Source organism: Trachurus japonicus, chromosome 7, assembly GCF_045865225.1.
Source record: "Trachurus japonicus isolate A0001 chromosome 7, Traja_1.0".
Taxonomy (NCBI): Eukaryota; Metazoa; Chordata; class Actinopteri; order Carangiformes; family Carangidae; genus Trachurus; species Trachurus japonicus.
In genome coordinates, this window is record NC_140913.1 from 11,101,798 (window position 1) to 11,125,999 (window position 24,202).

A 24,202-nucleotide genomic window follows, 5' to 3' on the forward strand; every position below is an offset into this window, starting at 1 on the left:
CAGGGGGAGATGAGACAAATCTGAGCCAGTTTTTGAAATGGTTGAACACCCAGCCTTATCTTGAATAAGTGTGGAAGTGCTCTGATTGACAAGGCAGATGCAAGCCCCCCCTCCCCTCCCCGGCGGAACAGCAAACACACAGCTGAGCTTAAGGAAGCAGGAATGTGAGGACAAATGAGAAAAGCCTTGGCCTATCTTCTTTTGGCTGAGTGGCTCTGCACCACCGTCGCTCTCTCACTCCGCTTGCTCTTCTTTCTTTATTAAAACGAAACACATGTAGTGTCGGGGCGTCCAAGTATGAAATTCAATTCTCATCCCCCAAACGGTGTTTTTATTAAAGCCGTTACTATCACGGTGAGCAGGCAGGCCTGGCCAGCTCAGCTTGGCTCGGCTCAGCTATGTGGGTACATACTGTACAAGGAGGAAAGGGACAGAAAGCATAAGGGAGAGAGGGCTGGAAGGAGGAGGAGAGATGGAGAAAGACTGTGAGGAGGAGGAGAGAGAGGGAGGATACAGTGTGAACAAGGCAGCAAAGGATTGGGGCAGTCAGCAGCAGGGCGACAGAGGGGCTTAATTTGCCCAAAAGGCAGCTCAGCCTCTTATGCAATTTAACCAGGACGTGCTTGACTTCAGCTTGGGTTAGCGCCCCGGCACGCCCCGGTGCACAGAATCAATTGCACATTGGACAGAGAATTACACTGCAGTCTTGTTTGCACCGTGTATATTATTTTTCCATCACCATGATAACATTGCCCTCAATTATGACATAACAGCTTCAAAGTCATCATCAGAGGCTATATTCTGACTTTAAGAGAGCTTTCTGACATTGAGTGATTAGACAGTTGTTAGTCTTCCTTCATGTAATAAATCAGAGAATTACTTTGCACATATTCTTTTACAACTGAAAAAAAAAGGAAACCGCTCTGATTGGTGGTGCTCTGAAGTGCATAAATAAAGAAGAAATATCAGAACTTTATGTTGAATTGTAAAAAATATTTCTGACACTAGCTTAATTATTTTTTGATTGAGCCTACCGGGGTAGCAGCAATAGCTTATTAGAAAACGTATCATCTATTGGCTTCGTTGCAAAGATCCTGAATATGTTAAGCAAACCTGCTACACATCCATATGATTGCATTGTTAAAAGTGAGCCTGTTGCCATGACATTTGGTCCAAAGCCTTGTTGTTCAGAAGTACAGCCTCGCAGAGCTTCTAGCATGACTGTAGTGTGTGTCAGCTAGACAAGAAAACATCCAACATCCTCAAAGCCAACTACATGTGGCAATGTTGTGGCAGCTGATATACTGCATTGAGGTCTCAGCTCTACATGCTCCCCTCCTCTTTTCTGATTTTTGGATTTGGCGAGTTGGACGCAAAATGACGACAGGGGAGAAGTCCACTGAGCCTCAAACTGCTCTTTAGAAACATGTGTACGTGACGTCACAGAACCTACATCAATCTCTAAGAACAGTCTATGGCTGCAGCATTAACCACAACATTAAACATCTCCTCTTCCCTTCTCTCATATGAAGGCCGGCTTTCAAATTCACCTTCCAGTGTGACCATTTGGATGGAGCGACGCGTAAACACTTCATTTCTGATGTTTTCGACAGCATGTCTTACAAACTAGTTCTGACAGACCATAAACTGGCCCTTAAGCTGCTGCTGCTTCTGCTGCCATGCTACTCTCACCTCAGAGCCTGTGTAGACACAGTATTACTGTAGATGATGAGGCTTGATGTAAAAGATCAAACTATTCAGGAATGGCCATTTTTTCCAAGGCATTTCGGCTATTATAAAAAAAAATAAGCGGTTGAACCCTGAGACTTGTGTTGTTAGCTCTGAACTCACAGAAAATAAATATGAATTGTCAAACACTCCACCACAGCTAGATCTTTCTGCTATGACTCTACCCCTTCTCCTTCCCGACAGTAAATACACAGTCGGGGTCAGTTGACCCTGTCTGTGCCTCAGAGAAAACAATGCATTGTGGCTAAACTATTCTGACAGGCCTGCCCTTTTTACACATGAGGAAGACGAAGAGGAGAAGGGAGAACAAGAGTGCAGCCTGGGTGGGTGGCTTGGTGGTGGTGGGGGTTCAGGGGAACAATGCAAACAAGTGAGGAGGAAGTCACTGAGGACAGGGAAGAGAGAAAGTGAAGAGATGACGATGAGGGTGGCTGTGTGGCTGGTTGGCTGGCTGAGTAGATGAGAGGATGTTTCATTGGTTGGCTGAATTCAGGGCTGGGAGGTTGACAGGCTGCACGGCTGACTGACTGGATTTCTGACCAACAGGCTGCACGGCAGGTTGACTGGCTGACAGGGCTCTTGACGTGCGTAAAGGTTGGCTGGCTGTCTCTGTGGATGGCTAGTTGGCTGTCTGTGCATTCATTATTCATCCTCTGTATCTGATGATGTGGGTCAAGCTCAGTTCCAGCCAGCTGGGGCTGCAGACAGGCAGACAGGCTCTGTAGCGAACAAGGCCTTTAAGCTACAGCCTGCAGCAATACAGCACAGGTTGCAGCATCAGCAGAATCCTAATATACTGTACTTCACTGTGTCATCTTGTTTGTTCCATCAGACATTCATTTAGGCTTTTTTCTTTTTTTAATTAAACAGGACCATATTTTCAAACCCTGAAACCAGGACTATTATGTGTACCGCATGTCTATGCACTCATCCATGCACGTAGGTGTCATTAGGATGGGGCAGGATTTTGTTGGCAGGTGTTACTGTCTGTGTATTGCCTCACCTTTGCTGCTGCTGAAACCAGCTGCGGCAGACTGCCCATGTATTCCCCTTCTTTTTCCCCTATTTTCTGCTGATGTGCTGAAGTGCTGACATGTAATGACCCATTTGCATTCCCTTTGCATATTTGTATAAATACCATATTAATTATCATTAATATTAATATTATCATGAAAAGGTGCTTAAAACATCAGACTCCAATCCACAGTCAGTTACTCTGACCTGATATTTGAGGACTGCGTTTCAGGTACTCTGGTTCAGCAGTGTAATTGACTGAGACCATGTCACCACTTCCAAGATATGTATGCACTTGGCATATTTATGTCACGCAGAGCAAACCGAGCAACTCTAAGCTGCACAGGAGACCATGATGAAGGAGCTCATGAGGAAACCCCGCAGAGGATCAAGTTGTGCAGTTAATAGTGTTTCTGTTTATGCAGATTATTAGAGAAGGTATGGGCATATAGGAGGTATGGACCGCCTGCTAGAGAGAGACAGACAAGCAACTAATCAGATATGGCTCATTTGCCTTGAAAAGCATGGTGCTAATAAGGTGCTACAGAAAGACCCCTTTTACAATCTGAAAAACCTATAGTATATTATTTGTACCATGTACTTGGGCATTACAAGGGTGTGATGAAAGACATTGGCTACAAAAAAAACACAACTCAGCTCAGCTCAATATACAGGGTTCCTACAAGTTTCTTAAAGTTAAATTTAAGACTATTTAATACCTTTTTAAGACCATTTATACATGAAATTAAGACTTTAGTCGGCCTGTTTTACAGCCATATCGGCAAAGAAGAAAAATGAAATTCTTGAATTTCACAGTGTGCGTTTATTTGAAAAACAGTTCACAGTAACCGTGCAAATGAACAGGGGGTCTTCATAAATGAAGTCTGCAGTGACGTATCTATATATCAGGGATGTGATTGGCCAAGGACAAAAAAGCAGGAAATTATACGGACCCATAGCGCGACATGGCAACAGTGCAGCCATTACACACAATGACATAATTTTGACACTTTATATTAAACAATTAATTTAAGGAGAAAAAAACCCCTCAAAAACAGCATGTCAATCAATAGGTGCAGATATTATTACAGTGTGTGTGTTGTGAATATCGCACACACTGTGACATAAACTTCATCATTTTGATCATTCAATGTGTCTTAGAGCGAGAGAGACAGGAGAGAGAGCCAGTTGTGACAGGTGGAATTAGCACTTGATATTGAACTTATTTAAAAGGAAAACAAACATGCAGTAGCCTACTTAGCTCCATTTTAATAATTAATGATGGAAAAAGAGTTCTTGAACCATTGAGACCTTTTGTGTGGTACATGTCTAATAGCCTATTTTTTGTAGCTGCTTAAGTAAATAATCATTTTTAAAAAGCAGATTTAGTACTGACTGAGGTTCCTATCATTGTAATGGCAAGAACGGCTGGAGTGTATGAAACTTAAACTGAACTCAGAACTGGTCTAGTGGGGAGCTGTGGCTGCAGAGCCCCCTCAGCAGGTAGCACACGCACGCACACACGCACACACACCTGTTGCTGCGCTGTCTCTCTCTGTCCCTCGGCTCTCTGGACTGTTCTTTTGGGCTCTATAAGTAGCATGGATGGACGGCCCAACCCGTCCGGACGCGCTGGTTCGAGCCGGGCTTTTCTTTTCTTCTTTTTTTTTTTAACGGGTTCGGACATAGAATTAATGCTCGTCGAAACACATTAACGTCAGCGCGTCACGTGCAGCACCACGCCGCTCCAACAAACACTACCGCGGCAAAACAAAAACAAAGAGAGAGAGAAAACTACCGACTACCGCCGCTACGTCTTCTTGTTACTGCTCCGTGGTAGGGGCAACATCAACACCTATGGCTGTGTGGGTTAACGTCTCTGGTTAAATGGTGGATAATGGCGGTCCGGCGGTCCACCGGTCCCCACCCCCCCACACCCCCTCTCAAAAAAAAAAAGAAGCGGATTTGCATGATTTACGAGGGTCGCATTTTCATGTCTAAAAATCCGGATTTCCGGATAAATCCGGAAAAATCACATCCCTGATATATATATTGCAGTGCGGTCGAAATGATTAGTTCCGCCTCTCTGTATTTACATTATTTTTTATTAAATATTCGCGATTGACAAATAAAAACTTAAAAATAGAGAGAAGTTACAAACAGCACAATTTTTAAGACCCAAATATAAAAATTCAAGACTTTTTCAAGACTTTTTAAGGTATTATTTTCAAATTTGAAATTCAATGCTTTTAAGACTTTTTAAGACCCCGCGGGAACCCTGAATATATTACTGGCTCAGTTTTCACTCCCTCAGCTTGTTGACCTTGTGAGTTTCTGAGTGAAAGCATTCATGGTGATCTTTTTTCTCTTATCACAATTGCTTGCTGTGATTACACATCTAACTGCTGCCTAAGTTCCTTAAAAACACAAGCAAAAGGTTCAGTGAGAGGTCTTGATGGCTGCAAGGCCGCTGCAACTTGAATCCTGAGAGAAAACCTCTTCAGGCTGAGTCGAAGCTATAACCTTAAAACCTTCATTTTCTACATTCATCTACCTCAACCATCCTTTTTATTACGTTTACCTTCATTCATTCATTCCTTCAGCCTTTAGTTCACACCATGAAACTAATTTCCTTTGCTTCCACACCTCTCTCCACCGTGACTTTCTTTCCGTCCCTACTAGAATTCAAATGGTGGCCAATTAAGTACCAGCACATTACAGTAAATAAATAGCTTTGAGTAGATGGTAAATTATCATATAATACAATGCCGAGTTCATTCTTGCATGGGTGTTTTGTTACAAGAGCTCTATACAACCCGAAAGTGCTTTATGTTGAGAATTTATTTACCTCTTCCTCTCTGGATCTCCCACCACTGACCTGATCCGTTCTTGGCAGTACCGAATCTCCCATCATTCTCCGACATCATGCATTAATTCAAGATGAAGTGAGGAGTAGCAATGGAGATTTCCCCCGTGGCGAGAAGGCGATGGCTGTGATTAACACCAGAGAAACGGTGGGCTGGAAGAGGAGGAACATGAGGAGAGAGCTGTAGGGTGAGGCGAGGACATCCCCCAGACCTAAGGGCGAGAGATTAACATGAAGGGCATAAGTGAATAAAAAAGGTGGAAAAGAGAAGACGAAAGTAGGCAAATGACTCATACCTCTCCCCAGCAAAATTGCAGTAACAGTGGGACCCTGAGTAAGGCTTAATGTTGAAGTTTGAAGTGCTTGTCAATCTAGCAGACACGTCCCCAAATACATTAAGTCAATTAAGCCTTATTTTCTTCTCAGCGGAAAAATCACTGCCAAGACATATTATAAAAAGGTGAAATCAAATACCGAGACATTTAATGAGGGAGATTATTTAGTCTACATAGGTGTTGTACCCTATGCCGAGAGTGGTTCAGTGCACAGCTTTGCTTCAGACTGAAATATCTCAATAACTACAAAATGAAAATTGATGCAGACTTTCATGCTCCCCAGAGGATCCTAAGCACTGTTGATCTCATTACTTCTCATGTGGTACCAGCAGGTTAAAGACTTCAACTTTCCTGTGACACATCGATGCAACAACAACATTTTATGTTCCTCAAGGGACAATTTGTTGGGTGATCAGCTGTACTGTGTGATTACTACAAATAAGCACATGCACGATAACATACCGTAGCACGATAACAGGCATGTTGATCTTAGCATTTACCTTAAAGCTTCACAGTGCTAAACAAATAGTGCAGTTATATCAGACTGTTGAGTCTGACTCATGCCTTGATTTATGGACCACAGCACCACTGCAACATTAAACAGAAGCATTGTGCAGTAAGTCCATACCATATTAGTCTGACGCATGAGGGGAAGCGAGACTCCATATTGCCGTCTGTCTGCATGGTCACCAAAAATGTGAAACAATCTAAAAAGAACTACAATTGTATTCTGAATTTGTAGCATGTATTTTCATTTGTTTTCTTTAGATGCAGTGTGTTTAACTGTCAGGGTCATCGTAGTATCACCATACAAAAGTGCACCTATTGTGTTATGCTTCTGATCAGTTGTCTAATTTGGCAAGAGCAAAGCTTCGGTGCAATTGTGTGTAAAAATACTGTTGAACATAATCAAATTTATCACTTAAAGGTTGAATATGGAGAATTGCCAGAATACCACCATCTAATCAAGATAGGAATTGCAACAACAGAAAAATAGTTCCTGCAGTCGTAGCCAGAACATTGCTAAGTATAACACACTGCTGCTTGGGACGCCACTCTGATCAGAGTAGCACAGAGAAGAACTATGCAGGATATTTACCTTAAGTTTCTTTTTTTTTACCTTCATTAAACAGCTTCGGACTAATTGTGATGTTAGATAAATGACTTGTAACTTGGAGAGTGGAGGCATTGTGGCTGAAAACTAAACCTGCGCGATCAGAGCATCTGACCCGGTGTCACAGCTCTCGTCTCGGTGGCACCGCGAGTCACAGTAAACCATAATCACCGTTTATGACAGATAAGAGTACAAAGATACACACATCATAACATGAATATGATAATCCATTGATACACTAGGTTGATTATAAAAGGCTTTGTTGAAACAAATGCACACGACCGGGAGGAGGTTTAGTAAAACAGCGGAAAAGTGATGGCTACTGGCTGGTACAATGTTAACAGTTAGTCATTGTCGAGCCCGTCAAAATTTCTTAAATTATTTAATTCAGACCAAACATAATTTTTTATGGAAAAGCAATACTTGTATTCTGCACCCATCTAAACGCCCTGTGGATGTATTATTTATTATAGCTTTTAATAAGCATTCTCCATATTCAACCTTTAAATATTCTTAAATATTAAAAACATGAGCAATTATTTGTCAAGAAAGTTGGAGAACATTTGAGAGGTTCACACAACTGTAAAATTTAGAGCGGATCAGAAAGAATTTGTCTTTTAAACTGTCAGACGATTTCATTTTCTTTCTTCCAAAGTCTCCTTGTTCAGTCGCCGTTTGATTTATAACATTTTCTGTAACTAAAATAAACGGTTTTGCTACCAGAGAGAATGTTTGCTGCTGGCTAGCTGTATCACATGCCTTCAAACACCCTGCAGTTTTCATTACAGCCAAACATCAAACAAGATGATTTCACACACCTCCAACCAGAAACGAGCTTAGTGCGAATGAAGACCAGCATATTCTCTGATACTAGAGAATTGATGGCCACTTGTTAGAGGAAGATTGAGAGTAGCCTTTTCTCTAATTGTTTCCACATAGCATTATCTCCTGACATTTTTTATGGCCACTAGTTTCCTTGATATGACTGTATCATAAGTAAGGCTCTGGACCTGCCTGTCAGTGTGAGAGTGCTATGTCTCCCCAGTCTCCCAATCAGCTCCAGGAAAATGCCAGGTTGAGTTTTCAGCCTGAGTGCATGGGATGTGCACGGTGCAACCATCAGTGTCAGCAGAGTACAGTACCTGAAGCAGCCCCAGTCAAAACGCTGACAGGCTGGAGAGATGGGAGAAGGAATCAACCAGCAGTCCAGGCAGCCAGGCAGTCAGCAAACATTAAGTGCACATGAATTACATTAAAGAACTTTTGCCGTGACATTTTCTTAAAATTTACTTTCTTTTTCAGTTTTATCGTTTGGTTGTAGATCACCCCCTTACCTACTTACAGTATAAGGCATTGGTAATTTTCATAGGCAAATTTAATTCAGTTTTACTCTCTTTTTGGAAGAAAATCAACACATTTTAATCATTAGTGGAAAGGTATCTTTGGTTTATACACACACCCACACACCTTTGATTTGCTGTAATAGAGCAGTGTTACCCTGTGTCTACCAGAGTTGTCACAGTTTGCAAGTCACATTTGATTTCACACCTCAGTATGTTTTCAGTAAAGCAAAAAGAAAATAAAAAATCCATTTGTAGCAAAGGACCACAGGTTTTCCCTAAAAGCTGCTTAGCCCTAATGGCACTAGCCCAGGTTTTGACCCAGATGTAACAGGCACAGCAATATAGGACTTTGCCAATATGGAATCATGAGGATATTTACACCCAATGTGGGTCTTCATCTGCCAACCATGTTCCAACTTGTTGGCAGGTAAAGTCTGAGCATTGGAAGAGATAATTAGAGGATAGGAATATTGATCTGAATCACAACTCAACCAAATCAGACATCCTGTACTGGACAGCAGGCCACATACACATTACAACCCTACTGTCTCATGATGCATTCACTCACAGTATTGATTTCTGGTCATCTGAACTCAAAGCCCAAAACAAAATGTAGCCTCAAAGTACATTAAATGCTTAATTTGGCAGCATTTAACACAAGACAGACAGGGGTCATGCCTATGTTCCCACAGCCCTATGTTCCCTCAGCCCTATGTTCCCTCATTTCTAACTTTTGTTGTCACTGAAAATTAGGCCCTATGTTCCCTCAGCCATTCAGTTCTTCTTGATTATGTGTTTCTAGTAAAAACACAAAGCTAGGGAGGGACTTGTCAATGATATTGATTGCCATCTATGGTACTAGCCAACAGCGTTGAATGTGCACCAGGAACTGTGGGATTGTTGGTAGCTAAACTCTTCACCTGCTGCTGTGGAGGATGTCCTCCACCTTCACCCACCTCATGGACCTCATTGACAAGTCATACAGAGATTAAGTGAGGGAAGATGATGAAAACTGCGAAAACATTTTTTTGGACTGGCACCATATCGGCTATGTTTGAGCCAAGAGGGGAAGTTGGCAGTTACACTAGCAAGGTAGAGAGACAGGCTCATCATCACAATGGAGGTGCAGAGTTAGCAGCACTGAGGCTGTGGTGGTGAGTGATGGGATATAGTTAGGCTACAGTAGGTGGAAGTGACATCAAATTTTGCTAAACAATTTTAAATGAATGCAAAATTAGTGAAAACCTTGAGTTCAAGTGTGTAGTACTGTTTTACTAATAAGGAGCATAGGGTTTATGATTTAGCTACTTCATTAAAATTTCTTCCATCTGTTTGTCCATCTGATATTACTGTTTTGGTTTTTGTTAAGGGTGGCAAATGTGATGTCTACATTAGTCATTTTCATGGGTCGTTTACTATTTTAACTTTAGTTTGTCATTTAGAAAAATGTTTCTAACCTTGTCTTGGTTCACTACATTATCACAAGACAAAGGCTTTAGTTGAGGGTTTTAATGCCTTGAACCTGTGACCTACATGGTTTCTATTGTGACCCTACACCCATCCCTAACATTTTTTTTCTTAGAATGTGTTTGCAGTAGCAGAACAGTGGAACACCTTGCCAGTCAGTATCAAAGAGTGCAGTACATCGAGGAGCTTTAAAGCTAGTATTAAAAAAAAGTGGCTAAAGGAAAAACAGTCATGCACCCCTAAAATGAAAGGGATATTGTGGAGAGCACCTTCCTGGAGGAGCGACCAGACAGCAGCAGGCATGGCTGCCCTGTCAAATTTGATAGGCGGTCATGGCTAGGTAACATCAGCTGATAAGATTTAATATAGCATTTGTTTTAACTAGCTTTTTTCTCATTTTTATGTATGGAATCTCAGATTTTGGATTTTAATGATACCATGTATGGATGTAACTGTTTTTAGAAGTTTTTACTTAAAAAGGGCCGCTTTGCCCCTTGTTTACCGTTGTCTGTGCCCAGGGACTGCAGATGAAAATTACTGTATATCTGGCACAATATACGACTTGAGCATTGTCCTTAAATAAACTAACTAAATAAATCAATCAGATACATTGTTAAAGTAGAAATTTAAGACGGTAGAGTAGAGCACACAATCATGTCACTATAGTTTACAAGTGGGTTTTGTTTTCCTTTGGAAATTCACAGGTTAAATGTGCATGTGTGTCATATATAATAATAATAAAATAATAGTCCAGAAAACAAGATCTGATTTGTCATACAGAGTGGACTTGTTTTTTCAAAACAAAGATGGCAGCACCTGATGTGTCCATAAAGGTCTCGTCTATCTGTTAAACTGGGTGTCTAAGGCGGCCTGTCGCTCAAGAGGAGATAACTGAGCTTTTCCTCCGGTTTCTCATTCCAGTTTTGCTTGTGGGAAAAGCTCATCTAAGCATTTTTCCTCCTCGTCCCCATTAAAACCTGCGTCTGATGATGGTTTCTGCAGATGCAGTGATTTTCTATCCTGCTGTTATTCATCTTTGTCCTGACTTCTAAATTCAGTAAATCATTAAAGATGTAGCCTGGGCTTTTATGCCATCTTTTAACACATTCCCCCTTCATGCTGTATTTTTTCCCTCCTTCTTCCCTCCTTTCCTGTGCTTTCTCCCTCAGAACTTTGCCTCCTTCTCCCAAAACAATAATAACAAGCTTAGCGATGCAGCTCGCTGACCGGCTCATACGCCAGAAGGAACTGAATCCCACAGCTCAACACCAACAGATAATCCTCTCCGCAAAGCCAGCCTTCCCCTTCTGGAACAGTGCTCTCATTTACACCAGAGTGACCCTCAACTTAGTGCAGGAAAAGGCTGAGAGAAAGGAAAGATGGAGGCAAAGACTCAGACACAGAATGGTTTTATAAGGGAGGTCACAGAATTTTGGAAGTCAGACAAAATGCCAGAAAACTTTTTAACTTCTCCGTCGTGTCTTGCATTTTTCTCTTTGCTGTAAACCAACTAGAGAGAGCCACATTCTGACTCTAACCGTGGCCATTTCACCCTTCTGCCAACCACACAGCAACTGGACGAGTCAGAGTTTTAAAACTCACACAGAGAAAAAAAACACACATTGTGACACAGGGACGGAGAAACCTTGTGGTTCTGCATCTGTCCTCAACCTCTGACGACTGCCAAAACCAACACAACAGCAGCTGCAAGGCCCAAACAAGAGGGTGCACCATTAGCATAGGCGGCCTTACCTATGTTTCAACCGTTTCAATTGAAACGGGCCCCAGCCACCAGGGGGGCCCCCAGCTGCCAGCCACCAAGTAAAAGACAGTAGGCCTACAATAATTCATAGGTTTCACCTTATAATACACACACACAGGACTACATCCACCACACACACACAAACAGCTCTGTCCCCTGATCCGCTCTACAACCACTGATGTGCGTATCATGCCACACCGCGACGGTAGGCTACTAATCGCTCCTAATTAATAATATGGCAGGAAATATCAGTAACAACGCAGGCTTACCTTTGAAAACGGCCCGCAAACTATCAATAGACCCTCGTTTTCCTTCTCCCAGTATTATTCCTTTTCTAATGTCCTTTTGTTTTTCGTGTTTTTCTCCTGACGTGCGCCCAGTTGCGTAACCTGATGATTGACGTCTGTCAATCACTTTCCTCCTCTTTTCTTTTTTTCCTCGGGTTAAAATACTTCCAAACAGGCGATCTATGAGTATGTCCTAACCTAACAGAGAAATAAAACACAGCGAGAGCACAACTAAAATGTGATATTATTGGCAGCTTATTTACAGATTTTAATAATGGAGGAGACAGCTGTCTGTCTGCTGCTCCAGCACCGCAGCACAGGATCAGCACCTGTAGACCTGTCTGTCCGCATGTCTCGTCCTTTACTTGTTGGTGCTGAAATAACGCGGAGCACTTTGCTCTCATTACTTTTGTTGCCAATTTAAATTCAGAATATTGTTAAAGCCTGTAGTTTGTCTGAAAATGTACATAATGATTTTGCTTTTTGATGAAAACCAACTTCAGTCCTCGTTTTTTCTGCTAAGTCCTGGTTTCTTGCCCAGATAGTGATTTTAACACTTAATGTGTTGTGCGTACCTGGGATGCATGGATAGTGCGTTTACTGCGTCCTTTCAGGGTTTAAGCATCAGCGACACATGGGCACATGGCTGGCAAATAATTTTATGTTTAACAGGGTAGGGCCTCATATGAAATATTGAAACGGGCCCCCAGATGTCTAGGCCGCCACTGACCATTAGAATGCTCTTCAAAACTGTAACCACAAGGTGGACGTGGTCAGATCACATCAGGCGACATACACACACAGGGCACATAAAACCTTGGTGGTCAGGTTTGTTTGACAATCTCAGAAACAGAAAAAAACACCTTCTCTATTCTCTCCTTTTTTGTGCATCATGATCCATTCAAGCAGTTTGGTGACATACTGGACTTTTCCATCCAAAACCTTATAGGACTCAACAAAAAGAATCTAAAAAGGTGTGTAGGCATGATACTCACATAAAAAAGAGTGGGTACAAGAAAAAGGCATTAAGAAAGAAATACAGTTATTTTCCTCTCTCACCTTCCCATGAGGGAGCATTGAGGCCCTGACAATTAATCACACATGAAGTTCAATATTTAAAAACCATTCACACAATGTGTTCTAACCATCACGATGCAAACATGAGGACTGATAGAGATGAACTGTGCATCATTGGGTATGCAGACAGGATGGACACCTTCCAACAGCTTTGAATGTCTGAACAAAATGTTAGAGGTGGTCCTGATTTGACGTTTCCACCTATGATTTGCAATTTAATGTTTTTATTTTGTTATTCTGTACAGTCACAGGCAAGGTAACCTATAGAAAAAGCCATCTGTGGTCTGTTTATGGTTATCTATGAATTCTTATAAAAAATGTGCCTGCCACTATATAAATTGATTGCTATAGACATGTCTCTCTCAGGCTACATAAATAAATTCAAAAATTGAATGAATAGAGAAATAGGCTACAAGATGAGAGTTTTCATGATTGATTTATCAGATTTCAACTCAGGGTTTTACATTGTATAAAAAAAAGTCTCCATATGGCCCTTATCGTCTTTCATCACCACAGTTTCCACTGCAGAGTGCTGTATCACGTGAAAAACACATCGTCAGTGTTGCGATTGTGGATTCTTACCTTGTCTCTTAGCCTGAAGACATCTTCCTGTGAGTCAGGTAAAGGATTTTCTCTCTATCCAAACCCACCATCAGAGCTACAAGGTTCTTCTTTCATGCTGCTGCAACTTCAACTAAACTGAATATTAAGGGGTGAATCGATAGTTGGAGCACACAGGTCAGACAGCTGGTGCAGTTTGTACTAAGTTTTTAAAACTTTCAATGTTGGTGTCACAGCAGGTGTAGCTAATCAGCAATCAAGCCAGAACACCTGCTGTGACATCACTGATTGGGGCGTGGCCACACATGGAGCATGTCTTAAAGGTACAGGCTCTAAAGAGAAGCAGAAGTTCCTAAAATAAGATGATACAGTGTCAGTTTATAGGCTAAGTTACCTTCGCCATGTGAAGTCTGTATTAGTCGCATAAAATGATGAATGTTTAATTTTAAACAGGGATTATGTTGATATAGCTACTGTATATTATATTATTATTATCAGATGTTATTGAACCCAACTCATCAATAACAGGATCGCGATATTGGACCACCGCTCACTTTTACATCACAAGCACACGTATTACACGTGCGTGTGCAAGAAAGAGAGGGGGAGAGAGAGAGAGAAAGAGAAAGTAGTAAAAACCTGCTGTTAGCTACCTAGCTCAGGCGTTGGTCTCCCATCAGGTAAACGCTACTGTTTATTCCTCAAATGAGCCTCTCCAGTAGAGTTATCCATCCCTGCAGTTGAATTAGTCGAAACGGCTGGACGCAAAAACCCAGGGGGCCGTCTGTGTGCGTATAGTAGAGTTACGTTAAGAGGCAGCCTAGCGCTCTGCCTCATGGCGTACATGTAGTCTATGTGGGAACAAAGTGCGCATGCGCAAACAGTCACATACACACTGTACTGACAGAAGAGGAGATGACTGTTACTATAACAGCACAGTCATCAAAGCAGAGGTACAGTGAACCAAAATGAGACAAAAATGACTAACTCACAAATTTGCAAGAATAAATAACACAGGTGCTATTATGACCTGATGGTTATGGGCTAAAATAAGTATTTCCCTATTGAAAACAACCGTAGCCTATAGAGTTTAAAAAGAAAGAGCTTCCATGTTACAAGAGTACTGAGAGACCTGAGCACTGCATTCCGTTCCTCATGTTTCATGGTGTCAAGAAAGACCTCAAAGATCCACCATCTGTTTATCAAAACAAGCAATGTCTTTTTGGCTATTTTCTTATAAATGTACACATTTAAACCTGATCATTCTTCTCTCTCTTTTTTTTTATTTTTATTTTTTATCAAAAATGGTCAACAATTCAATCAACAATTTTCACACAAGATATTTGAACATGACCATATCACAGTAGAAAAAGCACAGGTGTAAAGAATGAAATCAATGACACCTGATTCTATACAGAAACTGCTTCGGTTTAAGGATTGTGAGCAGAGTTGATGTAGTGCGTGAGTGTGTGTGTGAGTGTGTGTGTGTGTGTGTGTGTGTGTGTGTGTGTGTGTGTGTGTGTGTGTGTGTGTGTGTGTGTGTGTGTGTGTGTGTGTGTGTGTGTACATAATCCTTTAACATGAAGTTTTCCCTTAATGTGAGTTGTGTGGTTTTATGCTTGCTGGCTCACACTGTCACACTGTAACAACTTACTGAAGACTGAGCCATCCTTAGTGTTATTAGCAACACCCACGCTTTTCCTCCTACTGCTACTTGTTTACACCAACTGCTGGATGACGTCACTGATGTGCTCTCTCTCTCTCTCTCTCTCTCTCTCTCTCTCTCTCTCTCTCTCTCTCTCTCTCTCCCTCCCTCCCTCCCTCCCTCCCTCCACAAAGTCCCAGCCACTTCATTTTAGAGCTTTAATTAATTTTGCTGCTGAATCTTCGGCATCCTGCTTAGTCTCATTCAAGAGACACCAGAGAGAACAAAACCAATTTTGCTCATACAGTCAGTTACCTAATGACGTAAATCTACCTGATAAAGTCTTAAATGGAAATTATGCAAATGTGGAGGGTTAAAACATCTTCAAAACAAACTTGAGCTCTGAAACAGTGAACTTAAACTATGATCTTGATAGATTCATTACACTGAGTAATAATAAACAGCCCAGTATTGTGAGCATCAGGTAATGTAATAAGGTGAATGGCAGGAACTGCCTTAGTTAAAACAGGTAAACAAGTCATTTGAGTGTTGTGGTGGATCTGACTCCAGGAGACATTTGGTCTTGTTCTTCATCGCTTCCACTGATTACACCCTACATTTTTTATGAGCATCTTGAAACTCCATCGGTCAAGTTTTGGCTGCAGACCAAAAAAGATATTTTAAATGCTATTCACTAACTCATTGGTATTAATAACTCTTATCAACTCCCTGCAGATATAGTATACTGTTGGATAACTCTGGCTAGGCTCCCATGTTCTATGAAGCAGGGGTTGTTAAAGTGTGGGAACGTTGGCCCTCTCTCAGAGGACATAAAGACAGGTGGTCAACATTGTGCGTAAATCCTATTTCATATGTGCTCTCGGCAAGAAACTGATTTCGCCTCCTTATTATGTGTGGCCTGAGAGGCATGAGGAAGGGCTGAGTGAATCCATGTACTGCACACAGGTTTATAAAGAGGTAACGGAACAAATCGGTGCTACACAAAAAGAACAGCCTGCGCTTCTGTGGAATGTATTCTATGTCTTCTGCACTTCACCTATCTAAATGTGTATTTTCAGTTCACACTGCTTATGAGTACAAGTTGATAATGCAGCACTAATAGAACAGTAACATACGCAACACTGCTGAGAACCGCTTTCTGACATATTGCGTGAGACATCAAAATGATCATGTAGTGTGTTCACACTGCGCAGTACGTTAAAATTTTATATACGCAATAAAAACCCATTCATACACTAAATTAGCAAGAATGTGAGTGTACTGAACGTAACTAACTGCCACATCATGCACTGCAGCTCTTCAAAATACAATAGCGGGCTGCAATGTGGAAGCTCGTACAATCCCCACTAGCCATTGCTGTCGCTACCGATAAATGCAAAATCAACCTGGGATACTGGCTGTATGCTTCAGTGTGAACATCAGCTTGGTTAAAGGCAACTAATGGTGTTAATTCAATAGGCAGCGTGTTGTTTGGAATCATTGAGTATGTAGTAGGAAGTAGTGAAGTAGGTGGTTCCAAGCACAGCAGGTATTAACTGATCACTTTTTACCAGATACGCCAGTGCGCCAACAACGCACCTCATCACAGCTCATCTTTAGACCCACAGTCTCACAAGTGTATTCAATATTTAAACAATGTCAGTGCTGGACAAAACACTGTCAATTGTCTGAAACTGCTCCAGTTATAATACAGCTGCAGACCCGTGCAGCATGTACCCTGCCCTTACCCATATGTCAGCTGTGATTGGCTGTAGCCCTCCTATGACCCTGCACTGATAAACGCCGCGGTATAGACATTGGATGGCTGGATCTTTAATGCGCACATTGATACAGTAAGAATAATAATAATGATCAAACTTTACAAGAGCATGAAATGCGGGAATGTATTGTAAAAGGAATAACTGTAGATCAATTTCTTCACTGAACCAAACTCTGTGTCCTCTCTCATTGCAGTCACTACATTTAACTACATGATCTAGTTATTTTTCAAGTTAATTTTCTCTTGTATCTCACCTCTGCTGAGTGATTGCCTCACAGTTTGAAAACTGCTACTATAAATCAACAACCCACAGGATTTGCATTGGGTTTTCTTTTTCCCTTTTTTTTCTTCAATTTTCACTTGTCTACGTTCTGTTTAGTGGCTCATTACAGACAGCAGAGAACTGTGCTCCCTGTACTGTGTTTTGTTCTCAGTTTTGATTTAGTTAAAAAAAAGAAAAGAAAAGAAAAAGTATTTGTTATTCTCCAATCTGACTTCATCATTTATGAAGAGAATCAATTCCCAAAATGAACATTTTCTCTTTGTACCTCTATACGCTCTTCCCTGCCATTTAGAATTAGTGTTTTTACAGGGCCTCCATGTTATTGCAGCTACAATGAAGGACAGAAAATAATTAGCTTTCAACAAATAGGCGAACACGAATGAAATAAGTCGCCTCTATTCAAAAATATATGAGTTTGATTGGAACATTTAGGTCGTAAAAATTAACCTTACAAAGTTAATTAGGTTTCCTTCACAGTAATGAGATCAGCGGTGAGCCCATGTTTATGTCTTTTATTCACAACTGTCAGCTGATAGACTGAGCAACAGAGAGGTGGATGATGGAGGAGAAATACCAGACAGGAGAGAGAGAAATGGTAAGGTTAAGATAAATCCATTCAGACTGCTGTTCAAACTAAAACTGTACATGTACATCATCAGACACGACCTCCTGCACCGACTCCCTGCATTCTTCCGCTAATGTTCTCATCTCCCCTCTCCTCCACCTGCAGCCACTGACTCCACAGACAAAGGCTTGTTCTTCTCTCTCTCACACACACAAACACCCACAGCTTTCTAAGAGTGAGTCACGGGGATGCGCTGTGTGTCCCTACCTGTCAATCAAGCCTCCATTAGTGGCTACTTGGCTGGGTGGCTCGGGGTCCACTGCTGTAGATGTAGATGGGAGATGACAGCACTGTGTTTCTTCCTCAATATACACATTTCCCATCTGTGTGTGTAGTATAGTGTGTGTGTGTGTGTGTGTGTGTGTGTGTGTGTGTGTTGAGACTGTGTTAAACGTCACCATGGCCACGCAGACCTCACACACTCAAAGACAGAGCCTGTCCAGCACCTGTGACAGTGTTTGACACACAAACAAGTGAAAAGATGAAGACACATTTTTCCCATTTTCTCACCAGTTCACCGTGTGCGTGTGTGCATGCTTGGATACATACCATCACCCACAGCTACGTCCCTGTAGGATTTAGATTATATGTAAAAATCTAATCTTGCTTTGTGGACTCGAAGAATTTTGTGAGTGCGTGTGTGTCCCTTGTGCCCCCCCTGGAGCTAGGTCCTCATGAATCATGTCAGAGCAAATCTGCTGTTAAAAGAAGCCCTCTGCACTGAATAGAAAAGCCACACATGCACGCACAGACACACAGACACACTCACTCACTCACAGTGGCCAGTGGCTGGTTTGTAGCCAGCAGCAGTGAATCACAGCGGTCATCACTCGGTGTTTCATATGCGGAGCATGACAGACACAGATTAGTTGAGCTCTGCTGTAAAGCTGCCGTCTGCTCTGATCTCCTCAGCACCTTCTCCTCTAATTTTTGAAATCTCATTTTGTCCTCTCTCTGCATCCTCGCCTCTTGCCTCCCATAATCTATTTCCTCTTCTTCTTGTCTTTCCTTCTTTCTATCCTTCTTTCTCTTGTCCATACTTGAAACTCCATCCAGCTGGAAGCCCCTTTTGCTGTATCTTATTTCTTTATTATGCAATAACATTTACATTTGCAAGAATCAGGTCATTCCTTGTCTAAAGTGTTTCCATTTAATGCTACCGAGCAAACTATATCAGAAGCAGAGCGGCCATCTCTCTGTTTTCTTTCTCTCCTCTGTTACACATCCCCTCCTGCTGTCTGCGCCAAATTCCTTAATTCTACACTTACTCCATAACACGCACGCTTTATTTACTTGCCTGTTTTTACCTCCTTTCTACTTGTTCCTCTCTCTCAGGGTCAGACTCACATCATAATTTTAAATAATAAACATAGCAATTTCAATATGGGTCCTTGTCAGACGACGTTGTCGTCGCTCGGGCCCCGATTACGTAATAATGGCTGGGAATTTGGTGCCTGGTAGAGCAGTAACCATGTAGGCTTTGTCCTGATTGCAGCAGCTATGGGTTTGAACCTGACCTGTGGCCCTTTGCTGCATGTCATCCTCTCTCTCTCTCTCTCTCTCTCTCTCTCTATTCTGCACCTCCTCCTGTTCTCTTTCACCTCCTTGCTTTACTCCCCCAACCCTCTCCTGTTGCCTCCTGCGCATCTGAACCTTCTTCTGTCTTAGAACCTTGTTTCCCCTCTTCTACTCCTCCTTTCCTCTCTCACTTCTCCTTCTTCCCTCTTCTTATCTCATGTTCTACTTCTTTCCTACACCTATCAGTTACCTGCATCTCCTTCCCTCTCCTTTTCGCTATTCCTTCTACTTCTCCTTTCTCTGCTCAATCCTCACCTCTCCCTGCCCTCTCGTCCTGCCTTCCTATCTTTCTCTCTCTCCTCTATTACCTTGTCCCCTTCTCCACTCCATCCTCGCCTCCTCTGGCAGCCCTAGGCACTATTTCAGCGCCTATTCGGTCAATATGAATAATGCGTAGTGGAGCTGCAGATCAGTAATAAGGGATGTGATCAGCTCCTGCAACACAGAGATGCTTCAGGGTTAAAAGCAGTGCAGACAGTCAATTCAAGATATAAACCGAATTCTGAAGGAGAGACAAAAAACAGTACATGGTTGATGAAAAATGAAATTCAGAATAGATACATTCATAATTGAAAGTCAAGGTTCAATTCTAAGTAATTTCTTCATGTGATTTAACATTGTGTGATTAATTATCAGCCTGTTGCCTCCAGGTTGCTTCTAAGATGGGCGTGTGTGTGTGCGTGTGTGCGTGCATGTTGTAGGAGTTTGGAATAAATAATAACTCCTGTTAATCAGCTTTGTATAAATCATCGTTTGTTTTTCTTGAGGTTAAATACATTAATTCCTTTTCCAATTTTATTTTTTTCTCCCTTCTGTTTGTCCAGATTTCATGTGTTTTATTTGGAGTTTTTAGCTGTGAATCCAGTGAGAATCATGCAGCACGACATGATGGTTGTGAGTGTGTGTGTTTGTGTGAGAGCTGTAAACTGAAGCCAAGGCTGCCATCTATCGTTCCTGCATGATCTCACCATGACTGTGTGCACCATACTGTCACAGTGGAGTCGCACACAGAGCTACATTCATGTGACTCAGGTCTCTTTTTAAACACATCCATCACAACCTGTGTTCACACAGCACTATATACACATTTATACACTACACATATTACAAGTAAAGCCAGTGAGGCCTAAAGTGACAGGGCCAGAGTGTCAGGGCTTGTCGTGCCACTTCCTCAAACAAAAGCGTTTGTGGCTGTAGCCTACAGCTGAAGGATTATTCAATGATAAAAACAAAAGTGTTGTGTGAGGTTCCAGTTGTGCCTTCGCTCTTTGATTGTGACAGACTGACACTAAAGCGTGACGTCCGCTGTTGATGCTTTCACATTGTTAAAACATTCTCTCACATTGAAACTCTGCTGAAAGGCAAAACCAAAGTTTATGGTTTTTGTGCGAACCGTGTGTATAAATTACAGCAAATAGTTATAATATCATTATGCCATTACTAATATACAAATATATTCTCATATATTATGCCGTACTAATATTGATTTTCACAAGTTTACAACTATTTACAAATTCCCTCTCTAGGCTGCTTAGCTTGGTGACAGTGGTGGATCTGATTTGTAGAAGCAGATTCAATGGATGCACCACATATGCTGAATTATCTGCTGCATATCTTCTGACATGTTCAATAATTCCACAGTGGACTGGACTGAGACCTTCACACATAACATTTTGGCTGTGTTACAATCCACTGTGCACAACTACATGCAGAAAAATAACTTTGTGCTGTTATTGCTCAGATTTCTGAGTGCGGTTCAGTGCAATATGATGTTTGGCAAGTCAGAGCCTCTGAGTCAAAAACCAATATATTTCTTTACTTCTGACTCAATAATGTTCTCCAGGAGAAAATTGCATTCCTCCAACGTGTGTTGAAGCTAGAAATTATCTGGTTAGTTTTGCTTCAATTTTGCAGGATTATGTGATGGGCTTAGTTGTAAGAGGCTGCAGCAGACTAATGGAAGAGTTCTCTCCAGATGTATGTTTGCAGCTTCAAACTGAAAGACTATCAGTGCAGACTCTGTTGTACCGGTTTCTTATTAACAGCGGTTGCTCTGTGTTTAAACACTGGTCTTGATGTTTGAACAGGATATTCAGGTGCTACAGGGTTTTACAATAAAAGTGGGAATGTTATTTCACTTGAGTTCACTTTTTTCAAAGATGTGACTTACAGACACAATTGAAAGTGATTCACATCATTTATATTGTTTGTACAGACTTTAGGTTTCCACATATTGACAAATGTAAAAACAACTGGATGCTCATTAACCACTTTTGAAAGTCGGTCTGGTGTCTGCGGTCTGAAAGATGTTTTCTTATTTCTCCAATTGTGTTTAAGACCTCTGTTACCTACTGGCATGTTTCCATAGCAACCTCTAGTTAGGATAGAAAAATATTACAAGGTTTTGATAAAACTTAGCCCCAATTAAGTCAGCCCACACAAATTTAGAAGGCCAGAGTGTTAATCGCAGAGCTATTCTTCCCAGAGGGCTTTTTAGTCCAGAAATCTAATTTTGCATACTTTTCTTTTGAAAAGGAAGTTTAACAAAGTAAAGCCTAACATGATTAACTGTTTGACTAGATCAAGGCAAAACCTGAAATATTTATCCATACCCAGAGCAGTGTCTCTGTGTGTGTGTGTGTGTGTGTGTGTGTGTGTGTGTGTGTGTGTGTGTGTGTGTGTGTTATATAAGCTTTTCCTCAGTGCAAACACATACAATCAAAGAGAACATAATAAACCCTGCACACACATTCACAGCAGCTCTCCCGTCCACTCACATGCAATCGCACATGAACATGAATCCCTTTCAATCACATTTAAAGAACATTTCTTGGACATAAAGGGAAGATGAAACGCACAAACAAGCAAACAAAAAACTGTCTTAAAAACTGTGGGATTTACTGGAAAAGAGAAGTAGCGAGTGTTTTTCTGCTTGGTGTTGTGTCAAGTGCTTGTCTGCCAATCAAAGGGACCACAGGGGGAGGCAAACCAGACACTGTCATACATCATTAAATAGGGCTTGGTTCGAAAGCTGTGGATATAGCAATATAAAAAGTGCAGTCTTGTTATAATTGGGTAAATAATGACATGTCCAGGGGACAGTTTGAGGGAGCATGAGACTGACTGGTAGCAAACAAATAGATGTTTTAGCTCCTGGCTCCTTGTTAATAATGGATTTGTTAGGGTGCAGGTAAGCAGAGACTATATTCCACTATCCTCTTGTTAAATTTAACCCAGCTATCCAATTTATCATACAGACTAGGGGCTGTTCTGGTAATAACAATATTATATACAGGATTCCCCCAGTTAGTTAAGCTACATGCAACAGTAAATACAAATAAATTCATACAAATGCCATTGATTATGAAATTTCATGCTGCTACAACAACAACATCTATCTACGAGCAACCGCTTGCTGGTGTGATCAATGAATGAATGAAGCATGTTTTATATAAAGATAGTGGAGTGAAGACATCTTGAGCAGAGAACAGAAGAGCAGAAGACCCACCAGCTCTGAATGTGTTGTAGTCTGAGTTTCATCTTTGCCTAGTATCCATTTATTGATCCTCTGGAGCTGAAAATTTGACCCACAGTCTGGTTGTGCATCTCTGTGACATAACAAAAGCTGGTTGTCCCCATTTCTTATCAATTTGAAAGTTTGATGGCGGAAGGAGAAAGTGTCATAACTCTGCATGTCTTTGCTAAGAATTTATTTTATGGCTTGTGACTGATGTCAGAACAGGCATGTCTACTATAGCCTACACAGTGACCGCCCACAAACAAGATGCGGTTCAAACTACATTCGACTGGTGGCCTAATAAAACATTCATTAAGTTTGTAAAGTTTCAACCAGCTCCATTAGAGTTATTTGTGTGGAGAGTCCCAGTCCTAGTCCATCTAGTACAAGATTTCTATTCCAGTCCAGCCGTGGAATGAAGTCCATACTGATCTGGGATGGAGAACCTGTATGAGATGCTAAAGGGTTTTACTGAGAACTGGCTTCTCTCCTTGATATGTATGTAACTTGATGTCTACTGAATATTACCTGTGTATTACAATTTGTAACTTGCTTGAGTAGCCATGATAACTTCACTAACTTGCTGTATGAATTGGCGAATGTTGCTATCACTAATTGGCTAACAGTCAGCAACACTGGTTGGTACATTGTGTGAATCTTGGTTGCTACTATGTGCAACCAGGATTTGGTTTGTTTCTGTTCGCTCTTGTGTTCACCATTCAGTCTTGCTTCTTGTTTTGTGTTGAAGAGCCACTTTCACTGCACCGCGGGTGTTGTGGCCAAGGATGCATTTGTTTTGGTCTGATGTGCTGGTGGTAGGTCTACAGGGAAACATTCAGTTGACATTGACGAGGATTTACCGGCTCCAAGTTAAACAGTGACTATTGTATCTTGGTTTTGTATATTTTTCCCTCAATATTAACGAATGCTTCCGTCTACAGTCATTTTCCAATGTTTTAGTTGTTATCTCATCTGCATAAAAAGGTCTACTCCATTTAGTCAGATGTTATCACAGCCATTCGACCAGCCTCCTCTGTCAAGCTGTGGCACCTCAGCCGTGATGGGTGAGGCTTTTGGGAAATGGTGTGTATGAAAGGCTTTTAATACCAGAAATACAGAATAAACAAACACATTATACAACTAATTATAAAACAATTGAAGTGTTTTTAGTGTGTGTTAGTTGTTTGGGATCTTTAATG